This window comes from Macrobrachium nipponense, chromosome 16, assembly GCF_015104395.2.
Source record: "Macrobrachium nipponense isolate FS-2020 chromosome 16, ASM1510439v2, whole genome shotgun sequence".
Lineage (NCBI taxonomy): Eukaryota > Metazoa > Arthropoda > Malacostraca > Decapoda > Palaemonidae > Macrobrachium > Macrobrachium nipponense.
In genome coordinates this window covers 74,962,272-74,979,784 of record NC_087209.1, presented here as the reverse complement: position 1 = coordinate 74,979,784, position 17,513 = coordinate 74,962,272, and positions in this window count along the sequence as shown.

The window sequence follows — 17,513 nt, the reverse complement described above, 5'->3', positions numbered from 1 at the left end:
ATCAAATAATGTGCAAAAATATGTCGAGCGCAATAACTCAAAAATGTATTTATAACAGATGCCTTTTTTTTCCAGAAACATTTTGTCTCTTGTTCCGTAACTAATGCAATACTGTCTCGTAGCAAGTATTATTGAATCTATCTAGAAATACTCAAACTCTCTCGCAAAGATCTAAAAAATAATAATAAATAAAATAAATAAAAACTTGGATATTGGTATATTTGGACAGGTATCTCATTTCGACCCTTTCATCTCCGGAACGAATACACTTGCAGCTGAACCAGACTTGACCCTACTAGGGAGTGTAACAAAGGAATGACCGAGACTTTCTATGCTTCCAAACTGTCCAGTTTGACTATACTCCTCTTTTAAGGGACGAGTTTTACCCAGGAGATTTTTCTTCTTTCGGAAGAAACTGGCAATACTTTCGACATGTGAAAGTCAAGGGCATTTAGAGTTTTCTTTCCTTTCCTTACATCCTGTGCTAGTTATTCCTATTAGATTTCGTTCGCTAATGTCAACCATTTAATTGTAAACAATTTGTTTACTGTTTTGGCGATTTGTCACTCGAAGCGCTTACTTGGTGGCGGGAAAATTTTCCTTTAAATCTGTTCAAGGGAGAGTCTTGTCTGGAGGAATAGAGAAGAATGTGTTGACAAAATTATCTATATATTGGCATGTCATAATTACCTAATTGTATTAAGAGAGAGATAGAGAGAGAGAGAGAGAGAGAGAGAGAGAGAGAGAGAGAGAGAGAGAGAGAGAGAGAGTTGATATTTTCTCCTATATAGCTGATGAGGAAATTAATACTAAAGAGGAAAAATTAAATAAGATACAGAATTGGAAAACGAATAAATGATAAGTGAAGCAGTGCAGGAATTATTACTAATGAAATAACATTTCGAAATCTATTAGCAAACCGAATTAACGATGCAAATGACGTGTGTTTGGCTCTTACAAAGCAATCTAATTAAATAATAGCCAATTAATTTGACCCATGCACCGAAAACTTCTATAGGTTCCTCTGCCTTTCCTAATGAGGAGAAAATGCAGCGATTTCCGCTCTCATTTCGGAAATAACAAACCAGAACAAGGACCTTAATTATCATTAACTTGTTAATTAATCAAGGGAGAAATTCTGCCATAATTTTCCCATCGCGGTAAAGCCTCTACTTGACGAAAATTGTTCAGGTCCCCAATTTTGGTCAATGTCATGTTTCACGAACTTTGAGATGGAGGTCATTGCGGGTCAACAGAAAATTGATAATGCTGACGGAAATCTTTATGAAATAGTTTAACTTACATACTAACTGAGCGGAATTGATAATTATTAATATTGGCGGTGGACAAATGTTAATTTAACAATACACAGTTCCTTAGTTTGATAAGCAAATACCTGGGGCTCACAAAATGATAGTAGTGTGTTTATGGAATCAAAATTGGAATGTTTGGAAGGATTTTTATGCCATTTCTCCTTTATGGAAGCGAAGTGTGAATAATGAAGTCAAATAAAAGATGTTGAAGCTGCCAAGAAGGACGGTTTGCGTTTCTGTATGAGGAATAAGCAGGGACGAGATGTTTTTAAATGTACAGATATGACAATGGGTCCCAATAGGATTAAGGTTATATGGAAAGAAAGGTCACAATACTCTGAGGAGCTGTTGGATCAATCCGTCCACCACCCCAAACCTGTTTTTACTACTCCTGAGAAGCTATCCGTCCATTGAGGGTTAACAAATCTTGTGAAAAGAGTAAAACTCCGAAAGCGTTGGGAGGAAGGAAGGAGAATCAAAAGGTCGAGAAAGTGCTGGATGGGTGGAGTAGAAGAGGTGGTGGAACAAGTTAGTACGAACAAAAAACTGATGTATGGTTGAGAGGGAAATTTGGAGTAAAAATCGCCTACCGATTCGGTAGTCCGAAGTTCGATTCCCCGCTCAGCCAACGCAGAATCAGAGGAATTTATTTCTGGTGATTAGAAATTCATTTCTCGATTTAATGTGGTTCGGATCCCACAATAAGCTTTAAGTCCCGTTGCTAAGCAACCAATTGGTTCCTAGTCACGTAAAAATATCTAATCCATTGGGTCAGCCCTAGGGGAGCTATTAATCAGCTCATTAGTCTGGTTAAACTAAGGTATACTTAACTTTTTTTTGAGTAAAACTTTTACCAATAAATTAAATAAATTTTGTTATCTGAAAGAATACGTTTACCTTCAAACAGAAAGACAAAAATCGCCGTAAAACTATAGTGAAATCTTAACTTGATTGCACAGATAATTTTGATCAAGTGGGTACCACAAGATAATCAACTCACCTAAGGAAATAAAAGTATATTACCTCTGAAATCCAGATGTCCAATACTCTCCCAGATCAAATCATCTCAGCCATCACCCTTGCCATGAAAGGTTAACCTTTGATCTAGAGATATTCCTAGCCTAACAAGTCCTTCATTGGATTAGAAGTTTCGGATACCTTTCTAAGAATCTAATCCCAGGAAAGATTCTGGGAAGGAGTGAGATTTAAAATGTTTTCTTGATATGTTCATGATGTGTTGAAGGGAGTTCCACATTCAGGGAGACACTGTGACAGAAATAGCAAACCAAGAGCGGACTAAAGGAGAGTGATATTGCCGAAGGAAAAAACATGAAATCGAAAAAAATACTGTAAGACATTCTTATCTTCTCCCAAATATTTTGTCGACGATTTATCGAAAACGATTTAAAACTAAATGAAATTAAAGCTGCAATATCTTGTACGTAATTTAGACACTTTATTAGAGCGTTCGGTTCTCATGAGCATTATAGGCCTAGGTGGCAGAAAGAAATATGTATTAGGTTTATAAACGTCCGACTGCAAAATTATGATATTATGGTGCATATTCTCCCTTATGTAAAATGATTATTTTATGACTGTATTCATTCAGAAACCGTTTATTGCGTATTAGTTACTACAGGGGTCATCCACATCATTATGTGTTTAAGTCTAGGTATTTCACCCTAGTCCAACACCTGAATCTCCGGGGATAAAATGGGGTCTAACCTTTCCAGTCACCTGACTCAAGCTCTTCGATAATTCCTTAAGGATTCAACAGAAAGTAATCATTAGATCAATAAAGAATGAGTCTTAAAACAAACCACTTCTGTTCTCCGTAATGACCTCGCTCTCAAAATACATTCGATCGAGGTCAGTGGCTGAAAAGGACACACAACCACTCTCCCAATATGAAGACTTACCTGGAATTAATACCTCAAGTGGAGAATTTTACTTTAAGAAATTCATTAGCTTTCTAATGGCCATTAACGACTGTAGGGTAATTTTCAATTCCAAAAATGAAACAGGAGCCTATCAGAATTTGGTGGACGCGTTCGATAATGAGGTTCCATTTCTCTCTGGCATTTTCGATGAAGGAATGAATTCCCGCTGGAATTATACGAGGAAAGGATATTACACATATACTAATTATGAACGTGCATTTAATCACTCAGCAGTTTTATATATATATATATATATATATATATATATATATATACTATATATATATATATATATATGTATATATACATTTGTGTAAATAAATTCTTCTGATAAAAGGCCCATTAAAACACTCTGGTTCAAAGCTAGGTCGGAAGTTAGTCCACCGAGATATAGTCCTTGGCTTTAAACCAGAGTGTTTTTAATGGTCCTTTCATGCTTGATATAATATATATATATATATATATATATATATATATATATATATATATATATACATTCTGTTTTCGTCATTCTCTCTCTCTCTCGCCCGCAGTGTATATGAGAGAGAGAGAGAGAGAGAGAGAACAAACAGATTCACAATACAAATAGCCCGACCCGATTTTCCCGCCTAAATCAATCAAAGCGCGGAACACAACGCCTTCCAATTGCGTGGGAACGATGTCCCTGCTCGTCCCTGATGCTCTTCCAGATCCCTTCTGTTCTGACTGAGAGAGGAAGATTCCATTGCGTCGAGATTCACGATCGTCTTCACTCGGAAGATTACGAGAGGAGATAACCGGAGAGCTCTTCGCTGGACTCCATACCTGCCCGGATAGAAAATTCCAGGCGCTCTTTCCAGATACAATTTTGTTTGCGTTGATCGAAACAGGATCATTCAATCAAGTCGTCACGAATGGGTTTGTGATATCTTTGCCTCGGTTGCTAATGCTTGTTGGTTCTCTCTCTCTCTCTCTCTCTCTCTCTCTCTCTCTCTCTCTCTCTCTCTCTCTCTCTCTCTCTCTCTCTCTCTCATATTTGTTGCTACTGTTGTTTGTGCTTAGAGAAAGAGGATTTGTTTATGCCAGTTGCCACTGCTTGATTTTTGCTAATTTCCATCAATGATGCTATTTTTACTTATGTTGATAACGCGTGTCACTTCCTCTCTCTCTCAATCTCTCTCTCTCTCTCGCTCTCTCTCTCTCTCTGCTCTCTCTCTCTCTCTTATTTTCTGTCTAGTTGTGTGTATAGTTTCTAGACCGAAATCAATTTCATATAGTGAACATAGACCTATCTTGCCTGGAGTCGCATTAGATACGTACAATATAATATAGTTTCTACTAATCACAAATGGTTAATGGTCATCAAGAGAAAATAGTGCAATGGGAAGATGACGCAACTCCTGTTGCAGTGATTAGTTCCAAGTCAGTGGAAAAGGGGATGTTTGTAGCTTCATCACTGCAGAGATCAACAGCGAATCCGAAAGTGATGAAATCCGGTAGCATTGAAATTTCACGTATGACTCGATCTATACCAATTCAGTTATTATAAACAATAAATATAAATATTGCATTCCCCCAATCATGGTGCCAGCTACTGGTTTCTTTGTAAGAAAATATATTGTATATTTTGGTTCTGGTATAGACGAAAAAAAAAAAGAAAAAAAAAAAAAACTTTCAGTTACGCTTCTGTGCAACCAGGTCCGGTGGGCTTTCAGTCCATCCCAAAATGGAATGTCACTGAAAGACTTTAGGTCTTTGATCTCCGGCGCAAATTGATCGCAACAAGCAAAAATTCATCGCTGAAGTGGAATTCCCTGATTATCACCGTACGACCTGTTTTGAAATTATCGACATCTCGAATCTTCAGTTTTGGAACCTGGTTACACGGCCAGTTTTAGTATGAATTTCTGATATTACTTTGATTTGTGATAAACAAACCTAATTAACTAGGTATTATGCTGCATGTAAACATATTATTCATTAGACTTATTAATATTCTTGAGTGAAAAGCATTGCTTTCGTCATCAATGTCTGAAAGAGTAGGCCAACATGAAAATAGAAGCACTACAGAATACACACACACACACATTATATATCATTATATATATATATATATATATATATATAAGATATATATATATATATATATATATAGATATATATATATGTATATATATATATATATATATATATATATATGCCAGTCCTCTAGCTTAGTGGTTGCCAACCTGTTCAACTTCACGGACCAGTCAAGAGAGTACAAAAAATTCGGCGGACCGGTACATACATCCAGGCATACACTGGCATTTTATCAGTCAAATAATCATCAAAAACAACCAAAGGCATAACAAATGCACATATCCTCAACATATTTATTTTTTTAGCAATTCAAATTTCTATGCGAGAATGCCGTGTAACTACAATGTATATTATATGTTTCACATTATAAAAAGTAAATTGATTTAAAAATAACTTCCAAATCAAATGCATGACATGGTGGTAAAAAATATAGTACTGTAGAAATGGGAATCATGGTGACATATTCATGTATTCAATTGTATTGCAAGAAACTATCAATACACTATCAACAGACTTTGGTTTCTGTAAGGTGTTCAAACACCCCAGGAATGACAAATATTAGAGGCCAGTATGGCCACAGAAATCTTTCATAATTAGATAACATAGTTTTAACATCTTATTTTTCAAACATCTTGATATCTCGACGTATCCTTTGCACGCTTTTGCCTTGAAACAGTTTATTTAGTTTCAAGTGATCCTTCTCGAACTTACTTATAAACGCAGTTCGCACAGTTATGGGTTGCTTAAGAGAGTCATCGACCATACTCATTTGACGAATAATTCACACGATTATGATTAGGGGAGGGAAAATATCTCGATTTAAAAGTAGAGTGAAGGATAAGACCAGTTTATGATGATGGCAAGGACAGTGGGTCAGTGATACCACAGAACTAAATAACCTGTATTCGTAAGATTTGCCGCCATTGGATTCTCTCTCTCTCTCTCTCTCTCTCTCTCTCTCTCTCTCTCTCTCTCTCTCTCTCTCATCTCTCTCTCTAACTATAGACGATTGAAAGCGAAAGTTTGAACTCGGAACTAAACCTAGACCCATTTTCCTTTTTTCATTTCTGTGACGATGATATACGAAAATACGTATATCATCGTTTTGGGAAATATGCTACAAAATGTGATGAGGAAAGTTTTTTTTTTCTTTAATCTATGTGAACAGGAAATTGTATCACCTTCATAGTAAGGCAAGAAGAAAGTTGTGGTCTCAGGAAAGTCATGTTGCAAGCGTAGGCCTATATTTTTTTTTTTTTTTTTTTTTTTTTTTAGTTAAAACTTGCTTGTCAGTTGAGCAAAGGTTAAAATGAACACGAAGATATGTGACGTCATTAGTAGTTTTTTCTTTGTAATCATTTTTGTTATAATATTCGTTCCTCTGAGTGTTAACTGACGAAACCTACTTTGAATTGTTCTTTGGTAGCTCTCAAAGTTATTCTCCGTAGGGGGTTAGTGCCTTCAGTGCACCTCTTTCGGTGCAATGTAAGCATTACTTTAAGGTTCTTCGCAGCGTCCCTTCGGCCCCTAGCTGCAACCCCTTTCATTCCCTTTACTGTACCTCCGTTCATATTCTATTTCTTCCATCTTACTGTCCACCCTCTCCTAACAATTGCTTGATAATGCAGCTGCTTTGAGGTTTTCCTCCTGTTACACACCTTTCAAACCTTTTACTGTCAATTTCCGTTTCAGCGCTGAATGGCCTTAGTTGCCCCAGTGCTTGGCATAATGCCAAAAAAAATCTATATCTGTATATGAGAAAAGATGAGCTTATGACTCAAAGTTAATTAACTAATTATGTCACATATCTCTATGTTCAATTTAACCATTGGTCAGCTGACACGCAAGTTTTAACTTATAACAAGTATAAAATGCCATCTAACCTCAGTAGTTTTCATGATCTTAAGACGGACAGACAAATTGCCATTTCAATAGATTTTTTTTATAAAAAGCTAAAATTTAAAAAACCAATATACTTACAACGCAATACAACGTTTCCCGAAAACACAACTTGGTCCTACTGTGCCCCAGACATAATTTCCTGCTCACCTAAATAAAAATAGCACTTTTCCTATTACACATAGTACATACATACATATATACGTTTGTTACAAATCTAATAAAATGGGTAGTAAAACTAAAGAATGCTACCGAGGCCTCTCTCCAAGAGGCTGGCAGTACTAATCAAGGTTCATTTTGTGTGTCTGGTAGTTACCGAACCAGAAAGGAGCGATAGTATTGAAAAAAAAACTGACGACTACTGCTGACGATAATTTCATGATAAGGGAGAGCAGTCTGAGTTTACGTCTGTAGTACCCCTTTTCATGCTTTAGCCTTGTAGGTTATAATAGTCCTAGTCATCGTCATCGTATTCTTAACCATCTAGTTTTCCTCCAAGCAGAGTCTATTCGCCACTGAATCTATCCTTTAAAAGAGATCTGGAAGCCAACGTAAGATTTCTGCCTAATGAACGCTGGTTTTCAAGTAGATTTCGTTGTTTCGGTATGAGCTGACAGCGTTGCTATATCTTGTGATAATTTGAAAGTGACATTCACTCTAGTTACGAAGAAAGATGGTATAGAATGGTACTACTATAAGGATTTGCTTGTTAGTGTGTGCGCGCTTGCGTGCGTGTGTGTTTGTATTTGTGTGTGCATACTTGTTGCAAACGTTCAATTGAACTAAAGAATTCATTGAAGAATCATTTGAGTAGGGGGACTTTTGTTAACAATTATAAATTGCTTGTGAAAATGATTTCTGAAAAATTAACTATCATAAAGACAAGTCACCAATGAAACTCTCTCTCTCTCTCTCTCTCTCTCTCTCTCTCTCTCTCTCTCTCTCTGATTAGTGATCTCTTCATTCTGTATTTCCCATTATCTTCTCCTATTACTTCTTTCCAATGAACGGCAGAATACTATTCTTTAGAAGCTTGAATTTCAAGTCAATGGGCCCTGTGGTGGTGGGCTTGTTCTATATGAATGAGGTTCATCTTTAGAATAATAATAATAATAACAACTTTGAGTCTACAACGGTCCCCTAGAGAGGCTAAAAAGGTTAAAATAGAACGGACGATAAACTAAGCTCACGAAATCAGGATACAGAAAACTTCTTAATGGTATCAGATATCCGAATGTCTACATATCCTGAAGAAACGAGTGGCCAGCGTTACGCACGAGTTCTGTGTCAGTGAATTATTATTACCCAATAATTCACGTTACTCATTGGCATAATGATTGTTGACGGATGTACGAATTGTTAAGGGCAGTTGGGACGGGCAACTAGAGGTCCTGTTCTTGCCCAGGGCCGCAAAAAATAAGAAAATGGTTGAAAGGAAAGGGGGTTTTTATAAACTGTATTCATAAGGAACGAGCCCACCAAAGGGGCCACTGACAGAAGAGACTAGTGGACAAATAACTAAATAAATAAATAGATACTCATAAAACGTAAAGAGATTATAACGTACACACTGATAGCAGTCATTTCACGTTGATCTATTTTTACTCACAGCTGTGGCCAACACTATTTCCTTTAAGGAGAAAAAGGACAAGTTCGTGAATAAGCTGTTTCAAAAAGAAGAAGAAGAAGATAAACACTACCTGGTCACGGTTTGTGATCCTGAAAAACCATCATCATTACCAACCGTAGCCATTTTTTTCTCTCTCTCTCTCTTTTAGTACTGTTGCAACGTCACACACACACTCGCACACACACGTGTGCACGCGCGGTATGCTTGGTAAGGGCTGTCATTATTGCCATAAGTGGTGGGTCTCAATGGTCCCTTTCAGGTGTGCGCATTCCTGCTTCAGTGTACTTTTGATTCATTCATGCCCTTTGGCGTTCCTCGTGCGTAGACAGCATGTCTAAAAGGTGACCAGTCTTTGGGACATTATATCATATATATTATTTATATATATATATATATATATATATATATATATATATATATATATATAACCTAGATGGACAGAATAATATTCATATTCACATGCACTGTCTTATGTAAATATATCAAATAAAACTGTTCTTCTACGCGAAAATAGCCTTAAACCTAAATGAAGGAACAAATGAAGAATTCCAGACCTTCGAGAGAGAGAGAGATAGAGAGAGAAGAGAGGAGAGAGAGGAGAGAGAGAGAGAGAGAGAGAGAGAGAGGCGGTCCAGCAATTTAGAACACCAAGACACAAGAAATAATTAAAAATCTTTCAGAAACTTTCCTGCTATATTTCGATATATCAAAATATCTCGTGGAATATAGAAATCAACTAAAAACTCGAGAGAGAGAGAGAGAGAGAGAGAGAGAGAGAGAGAGAGAGAGAGAGGAGAGTACATGAAACTGGATACTTCAGATATGGATTCCAGTTTGAAGAAAATGTGGCCTTACCTGGCCTTGGCAGCAGTTGTTGTTAGGACGTTGTTGCCCAGATGTTATTCGAAAAACGGAGGAATAGTCATCTTGTTTGCTGTGGCTGGCTATTCGCTTGGTGAGGTTTCTCTCCTGACTGATGATGATAGAGCTGAGCAGCCCAAGGAAGAAAAGGAACTGAATGAGAGAAATAAATATTGCGGCTAAGTTATCCAGTGCCAGAGAGAGCAGCGCGTGAACTTGGACAGGACAATTCTTCAGCTACAACAGAGGCTCGACTACCAAGAAGAGATGCAGAAGGTGGGCAGAAGGGAAGAACGCGTTTGTGAAATCCAGATCACTCAGGTGTTGCAACAGCAGGCCTTGCAAAAAAGAGGGCCCACTCGCTTGAAGCTGAAACAGTGTTTCTGAAAAGGGGAACGACCATGAGAAGAGGGAGAAACGGCAGCTGGAAGGTAAGATCCTCAATATGGCAGAAGAAAATCAGCAGCTGAAGGACAACGCAAAGGAAATCGGGCAGAGAAACGATGCCCTATGTGAGATGATAAGGGAACTGATTGGGCAGTTAGCAGAGGCAGACTGCTTGCTTGAGAAGCTCGAGAAAATCCTACGACAGAAAGAGAAAGACCTGCAGCTAAAGATGGCAGAAGCGGCGTGGATGGCGAGGCTCATCCAGGTTCCAGAGCATGCAGAAGGAAGTGGAAGACCTCTGGAGGGAAAACTGTAGACTCCAGTGTGAAGTTGAGGCGACGAAACTCAAGAGGAACGAGCTGGTATTGCCTTCTAGAGGAAGGAAATCGTCACCTGGAGACGCTGGAGAGGAAGACCGGTGTCCAGGGCGAACGGAACGACCAGCTGTAAGATGAGGTTGGACAGCTACCAGGAGCAAAGGACAAATTGGTCTGCGACCTGAAGAAACTTCACGAGAAATAATACGCCTGGATGAGGACCACTGGAAACTACAGAAGCTGCTGTCGATCTTCAAGGAATGGCGTGATCAAATCTACGCTGGCCTCACGAAGACGGATCAGATGTGAAAATTTTGAGGAGAATGTTTGTTGTATGGAAAGCTTGATGTTTATTTTGTAATAAGTTTGCTTTGTTAACCTTGAACGGAAATAAATACGTTAAAAGTTTTCTTAGAGTTTTATTAATTCCTGGAAGGAAAAGAAAAAGGGAAGATTATAGAAACGGTGAAGAAAATGAGGGTATTCATTGAGGGGCGGTGGAGAAGAACCAGGATTCAGAGAAGCCCCTGGAGAATTGAGAGGATTCAGTAGGATTCGTAGAGTGCCAGGACAAGAACTAAAGGATTCAGAGAAGCACCAGGAGAATTGAGGGGGTCCAGTGGCATATTCTGGTTCTAAGGAACAGCATAGGTGTTGCTTTCTGTAGGGACTGGCGGGCAAGGCCCGCCATGGGTCCTGGGACGGGAGGGAAAGGTCCGCCACGTGTCCCGGGATGGGCGGGCTGGGACCGCCACGGGTTACGGAACAAGCGGGCGATGTCCGCCACGTGTCCCAGGACGGGCGGGCCGGCCCGCCACAGGTCCTGAGACTGGCGGGTGATGTCCGCCACATGTCACGGGACGGGCGTGGGCAATGTCCTGCACCACATGTCCAAGGATGGGCGGGCCGGGCCCGCCACGGGTCCCGGGACGGGCGGGAGATGTCCGCCACGAGTCCTGGGACGGGGGGTCCGGGCCGACCACGGGTCCCGGGACAGGCGGGCGATGTCCACCACATGTCCCAGGACGGGCGGGCGGCGGCCTTCCATGGGTCCCGGGACCTGCGGGTGAAAGTAAGCAGAAAAAGGGATTTGACAAAGGAAAAAACCTATTTCTGGGCAGTGACCTGTGTCGCCCAGTGAAACATTCCTATACCATTCATTTCTAAGGTATAATTATTGCTAAATATACAAGAGAAAAGCTACATTGGATTATACCAGAATAAATCCGGTTCGCTCACCCCTTTAATAGGGTGTCGGTATAAAATCTAGGGCGAGTGAAACACTACCACAGGTCTTCAGCCATTTATTCTCTTCCTTTGTCAATTTCCCCATTCCAAAGAGGAGCCGTACCAACACCTTCCCCCTAGTCCGCTACTGCTACTACTAGCGCCTCGATCTTCATTCCTGAATATAGCACCCAAGCTTGGGTTCCCCGGGTGAGGATTTTAGGGTTGGGTTCACTGGGCGACACAGGTCACTGCCCAGAAATAGATTTTTCCTTTGTCAAAATCCCTTTTCTGGGCCTAACCTGTGTCGTCCCGTGAAACAATAACAGAGAATAGAAAGCACAAGCTTGGTAAGGGTGATTACAGTGTTACTGGAAGGGTGAAATTAGACTAATAAAAGTGATTCAACCTTTTTTAATAGTTATATATAAATATAAGGTGTAAGGATAATCTACAGATAACTTAAATCTAGGTCCTCATTTCTGAAGTATATACAAATACTAAGATTACATAACATAAGGACAGAGTGATTACTACTCCGTAAAAAGATATTAAACAATATAACTTGTTTTGTCTTATTGGGCAAAAATAAACATACAAAGTGGTGCAATATAACAGATTAAAACTAGGAATCCGAGGTGAAGACTAGGGTTATAAGCGAGGCAGGTAGGAGAGAAAGCATAAGAAAAAAGGGTAGGTATATTGATACTGGATATTAAATATGACTAGGTTGTATCAGGGGTAACTACATTCCCTGCTGCCACTGCTGAAAATTTAGGGCCTCTAAGGATTTCAAGTAGTGACGTTTAAATACTTTTGGTGACTTCCAACCTGTGTGCTTCCTCAAATTCATATGGTGGAAATAGTTAATTGAAGTAGCTACTGCTCGGACATCATGTACGTGGGGTACTGATTCCGGGTTGGCCTGTTTAATAAAGTAAAGGATTTGCTGTCTAATTGCCTTTAGTGAGATTGTTCCACCATTTTCTCTGGTAAATAAAGGACCTGAGGTTTTATTGGAAGTTCTGTCTAGGAAAGATCTCAATGTCTTGACCGGACAAAGGGATGGGTCTTGTGGTAGCGGAACAATCTTCCACGAAGACCATCTACTCTGAGGATCTTCATTTTTGGCCAAGAACCTTCTATCTGGTAGTAATAGAACCTCTCCAGATGGGAGGAAGTCAATATGATTTAGGCTCTCTAGATTAGAGCCGATAATTCAGATATTCTGGCTCCTGAGCCAGGCTGACAAGAAACAATGTTTTTTCTTAGAAGGGTTGTATAAGTACACGACTCATTATTGGTATCTGATGCTAATTTAAGAACATCATTCAGAAACCCAGGAGACTGAATGGGGTCTGTCTGCTGGTCTTAATCTAGCACAAGCTCTTGGAATTGATGAAAAGTATGATTCTGTCAAATTAATATTAAACCCAAACCGCAGAATCATATTGTCTAAAGGTGGATTCCCTTTTATCTGATTCTAGGAACCTGGTGTTAACCGGGTCCATGTTGGCATCTTTTTGAGCCGCAAACTTCATGAAGTCCATAAAGTTAGGGCATTCTGAATCCACGAGGAAGCGTACACAATCCTCGTTTGTACTAGTTGTTTTGTTATCTTTGGATTGGGGATCTGTTTGGGACGGAGTCCTAGTTCTTTGAGTAACGGATACCATTTGCTCTTGGGCCAGCTGGGAGCTACTAGAGCAACTAGTCCCTTGAAGGATCTGAGCTTGTCCAGTACCTTCATGAGTAAGTTTATTGGAGGAAATAGGTAAATGTTTTCCCATTTGTTCCAGTCTATGGACATGGCGTCCGTTGCCTGGGCTAGAGGATCCAGATTGGGAGCCACATAGTGTATTAACTTGTGGTTGGATTCTGTGGCAAACAAGTCTACTTGGAGACCCGGGCATTGATGACTGATCCATTTGAATGATTTGTTGTCCAAAGACCATTCCGATTCTAGCGGAGTTGTCCTTGACAGTGCATCTGCCACTACATTCCTTACTCCCGCTAGGTGAGTTGCTGACAGGTGCCATTGGTTCTTTGCTGCTAATGAAAAGATTGCTATCTTTACATGGTTTATGTGGCTTGATTTGGAGCCCCCTCTGTTTATGCAGTGGACTATTACTGCACTGTCCAAAACTAACCTGATGTGGATTTTCTTTGCCGGAGAGAGTTTTCTCAGTTAGAAATACTGCCATGGCTTCCAAAATATTGATATGCAACTGGCGAGTGTAACTGACCAGGTTCCTTGAACTTTTTTGTATTGGGAGTAACCTCCCCACCCGCTTAGTGATGCATCTGTATGGATTACTAAGCTTTGTGGCGGGAATTGTAAAGGAATTGACTTTCCTAAGCTTCTGACTTCTGTCCATGACAGAGTCTTTTCTGTAATATTGCCGGAATACTGGAAGTTGTGTCCTGTAATTTCACATTCGCTCTGGTTCGCCAAACTCGATTTATGTCCTTGAGTTTGGCTTTAGTAGAACTCTGTTACTGAAGCGAACTGGAGCGAGCCTAGAACTCTTTCTAGATCCCTCCTGGATGTTTGTTTGTTTTTGAGGAAGCGTTTCGTAGTGCTTGCTATTTGTTTCGGTTTTCACTGATGGGATTGATAGTTTGTGAGAGTTGAGATCCCATTGTATCCCCAACCACTGGAACCGTGAAGCAGGAATTAGACGGGATTTCTTGTAGTTTATCTGGAACCCTAGGTATTCCAGTAACTCCACTACTTTTTGAGTTGCTTTGTGACAATCCTTGTCGTTCTTGGCCCAGATAAGCCAGTCGTCTACATATGCCGCTAGCATTATCCCCTGCTTTCTTAGTTCCTGCACTACCGTTTCTGCTAATTTTGTAAATATTCTGGGTGCTATGTTGAGCCCGAACGGCATTACTTTGAACGTGTAAGCCTGGTTGCCTAGCCTGAAGCCTAGGAAGGGACGAAGTGCCTTGCTACTGGAACATGATAGTAGGCATCTGTAAGATCTATAGAGGTGGTGACAGCCCACGGGGAAGTAAGGTCCGTACCTGTGAAACGGTTAGCATATGGAACTTGTCGCATTGAATGAATGAGTTCAGATGGGACAAGGTCTAATATTATTCTTCGCTTGTTTGAGTCTTTCTTTGGAACGCTGAACAAGCGTCCTTGAAATTTTAATATTTGGTTTTGTTATTGCCTTCTTTTGAAGAAGGTCTTGAGCATATTCCAACAGATCCGTTGCCGGCTGTTGATGAAATTGTATTGATGGAGGAGGCCCTTTCTTCCAACTCCATCCGAGTCCTTTTGCAATTATGCTGTGTGCCCAATTGCTGAATTTCCAGCGGTTCTTGTATAGGTACAACCTCCCTCCTACCTGAGGTATCTCACTGTGCTGAGGGTCGACTACCCTTATTTCCTCTGAAGCCTCTCCCTCTGCCGGATGCTCTTCCGCTGGCTCTGCGAAAAGCTCCCCCGGCTCGGCTTCCTCTAGCAAACCTGTTATAGCCATGAAACACCCCTTGATTTTCAAAGGAAGCATTAAAGGCTGGGGAAGATGTGAAGCTACTCAAGCTTTGAGGCTGTTGATGTTGACGTTGAATTTTTGAAGTGGATGGCTGGTTTACCTGGTTTACTGGAAGCGCCTGAACCATAGTTGCTGTTGGCTGTGTTGGAAAGGTTGGAACCTTCTTGCCTTTTTCTTTCCCCTTTGAGGGTTTGATGATGAATCAAACTTTCTTTTGGGAAATAGTCCCCAGCGGACTTTCAAACTCTGATTAACTCTGGCTGCTTCGATGAGTACCTCATTAACCAAGCCTTCCGGAAAAAAGGGTAGATCCCCAGATTGAAGCCTTGATCAATCTATTAGGCTCATGGGGGATCGAAGCATCAGCTAGAACGTGCTTTCGGCAGTTCCTTCTCGCTACTGCGAAGTCATACCATCGCACTGCAATGTGTGAAATAATGACTTTGTTAAGATCTTAAGCAGGTTTCTTCAGCGTATACCATGGTTGTCATCTCTCCCATAGTGACCGAGTTTATAGTTCTACACAGACGACTTCTGGCCTCATATTCAGTCACCTAATGAGTGTTTCTGGGAGCCTGGGCAAACGTTCGCTAAAGAGATCTGACGCACAGTCCTGGCTTAACTTTCCCACTGAGAAGATTGCCGGAGCATCCAGCCAGTTTTCTGTACCTCCCCCCGGGAGGAGCACGGATGGTAAATCTGTCTCCCTGATTTAAGGCATGGGTTTGTCTTCCGCTGCTGCCTGAAGAGTTAGTTCCAAGATCTTGGTTTGCACATGGAACCGGGATATCCTCCTGGACCACGAACATGGTGAAGGGACTCTTGTGACGAGTAATTTTAGTGTTTGTACACTCCCATTCAGCTAGGGTACGGACCCAAGCTGATTGGGCCTGGTCTCTAGGAAAAATTACTGTCTCCTTAGGTATCTTGTCTTCTCTTACTAGAGCTTCCTCTGTCAGGCGTGCATAACCTGAAAAAAGGAAATTGGAGACCCGGCGGTAGAATTCAAAATCCTCTACCGGCCGAGTTCCGTATCCTTCAATTGACAATTTGCCTCCGAAAATGGAGTGTGTGCAGCTAGTCTCCAAGGGTTATTTGCCTTGAAAGGTGGTAACTTAGAGGCATCCGGGACAGACAAGGATTGTTGCGTGTGGCCGGATTGAAGGACTGCCTGCATAAGAGACTCTTGGGTCTCCAATCTCTGGGCCAGAGATTGAATAGATTGGCCTGACGCTTCTCTAATCGAGGCCAACTGGGTCGAGATCCATAAACTTAGCCTGGAAAAGATTAGTCATTTCTCGCATGATTACGCTAGAAATAGCAGCCGGGTCTAAACTCGAATCCTGTTGTTTCGGTTTTTGCAACCTGGTTCTTGTACTCTGCCTAGGTGTCGAGACATTACCTAAGTCCGCCGTCAGTTTGGAGGCTGATGACAGACTGGCACGAGTCTCCCTAAGGGACTTCGGTTTGGAAGGCTTAGGAAGGGGTTTGGTAATTGATCTATGGGTGATCGACCTAGATTTTACCTTTGGAGTTACCGACATTGACTCGTTTTCTGAAGTCACAGTTTTCTTAATAACTCCCTGAAAAGAAGAATAAGAAGAAATAGACGGACTAAAGGATAGTACTTTAGCCCGTGGATCCACTGCCTCACTTACTCCCCTACCTTCCTCCTGGGTGTTCGGTCATCATCGGTTCGAGGTCTAAATTGATTGCAGCAACCTCCTCAACCATATCTCCTCCCAAGCCTTCTAAATCTTCTGCCAGTATGGCTTGGGTCTCATCACGAATCCTGGCGATGATTGGAGCTGCCAGATCCGTTGAAACCGCTGCCGACATCTTAGCATTCGGGTATATGAGAGAACACAACTCCTCAGAAGCAGCCTGTAGGGTCTTTTGCCTTTGGCATTCCTGCCAAATCCCCCTACCCAAATCTTGAGGGTCGCGAGAGCTGTATCCCTTTCCGCCTGCGAGTTCTGGAAGAGAATTACTCGTTAAGCGGGACAATAATTTAGTTTAATTTATGGCTATCTGAAAATATGAGTCAATCCTCTTATTCAAACAATTATTTCACTATCTCCCAGCTTGCATTCGGACCTACCGTATCAGAAGTGAAATCCTGCATCAGGTTGTAGCAGATTTCGCAACCGTCTGGGTGCCAAACTACTAGGTCGTCAAGCTGGATTGCGCAACCTGCGTGCGAACGACACACCTCGTGTCCGCATGGTTGATGCAGCATTGCAGTACAGGCTGTCTCCTGACAGCGGACCATATGTAGTTAAAAATTGATACATGAATATCACTGAATATATCACTGGAGCTGTATCCGGCGGTACATGTATTAACTAAATTTAATTCATGCCGGAATGTTGTTA